Source organism: Aethalodelphis obliquidens, unplaced genomic scaffold, assembly GCF_003676395.1.
Source record: "Aethalodelphis obliquidens isolate GAN/ISIS:26980383/991018 unplaced genomic scaffold, ASM367639v1 scaffold4136, whole genome shotgun sequence".
NCBI lineage: Eukaryota > Metazoa > Chordata > Mammalia > Artiodactyla > Delphinidae > Aethalodelphis > Aethalodelphis obliquidens.
In genome coordinates this window covers 1-1,458 of record NW_020842038.1, presented here as the reverse complement: position 1 = coordinate 1,458, position 1,458 = coordinate 1, and the positions used below count along the sequence as shown (strand labels likewise).

Here is a 1,458-nt window from a genome sequence, read left to right as displayed (position 1 = left end):
AGGCTCTCCAGGCATCCTTCGTTTTACAGGAACCAACATTACTCTTATATGCCCGGCTACCAGCTGACGAGAGGATCTTAAGGATACCGTCATTTGGTATAAAATGGGCAACCTATTAATATTAGAGGTCAAATCTCATACGCCTCACCACTTAGGGATTCCGCTATTACTATAGCCAAGGTTACAGGTGAAGATTCAGGAAATTATTTCTGTATGAAGTGTTTACTTGGAGGACAAGGGATACTTATAGCTGGACATAAGGTTACTATTCTTAACAGAAAATCAAAAAATCAATTTCCTCCTTTTATGACCGTTAACTTTCCTGGATCCACTTTTAACCAAATATGGTGTACTATAGATTATACCAAGAGGTCAATTCTTTTTTTTTTTTTTTTTTAAGAGGTCAATTCTTATCTCTTCTATTCCCATCATAGATAGGTTTATCACATTTCAAAAGAACTGGGATATATGGAAACTAGCTCTAACTTATTCCAATACACCTGTTATAACTTGTGCTGTTTGGTTCTATTAACATCGGTAATTCTTCCAAAGGAGGATATAATATTAGCTGTGTTAATTGTATTTTTAGCAGTTGTATGTTCCCTTCTGCAGGAATGCAATCTGTGCTTATACTAAAGCAACCCATATATGTTATGGTGCCTGTACATCTGAGAGAACCTTGGTATGAAGATACTGGAGTACAGGCATGGGTGGAACTCTCTAAAGCCTTGCAGAGAAGGAGACGCTTTCTTGGGTGGCTAATAGTAAGTTTACTTGCCTCGGCTGCTCTGTCTGCTACCGCGGCTACTGCCGGTCTTGCTCTTTCACAGAGTATTAATCATGCTCACTTTGCTAATCGGTTATCTCAAAATACCAGTCTTGCTTTATCTTTACAAAGTCACATAGATTTACAGATTAGTAACAAGTTAGATGAATTTAAAAACGCAATTTTGGGGATTGGAGATCAGATGGCAGCATTAAAATTGAGGATGCGTTTAGCTTGTCATGCAACGTATACATGGATTTGTGTTACTCCTTAAAAGTACAATGACTGTATTTGGGAATGGGAAAAAGTAAAAATGCATCTGCTGAGTGTTTGGTCAGATAATAATATTAGCCTTGATCTTAAGAAATTAAATGCTGAAATTCAGGATATACAAAATGCACATCTTGATTTTATTTCACCAGAAGGTGTAATTCAAACTTTACTGGATCATTTAAAGTGGTTAAACCCTCAGTCTTGGATTACTGGAAGGTTGTCAGGATTTATTACCCTGGCCATAATTTGCCTATTGTTGATAATAATCTTCTCATGTCTGTTTCATATCCTCATGCAACAGTATACTACTCTAGGCACTAAACTACATGGAATTATTTTGCAGCAAAAGTTAAAAAATAAAAAAGGGGGACCTGTGGGAAGCAGTCAGCCTTGAGAGCAGGCTACAGACATGCCAGGCA

At 37.3% G+C, this 1,458-nt stretch overlaps 1 long non-coding RNA gene across 1 annotated transcript; it reads left to right on the top strand.

Annotated features, from left to right (window-relative positions):
• The first annotated feature begins 335 nt into the window (after nt 1–335).
• On the top strand, nt 336–1,454 carry LOC113617251 (uncharacterized). Its single transcript, XR_003431562.1, has 2 exons — nt 336–371; nt 403–1,454. It is a non-coding gene; the product is annotated as an uncharacterized LOC113617251 (long non-coding RNA).
• Nucleotides 1,455–1,458: the final 4 nt, after the last annotated feature.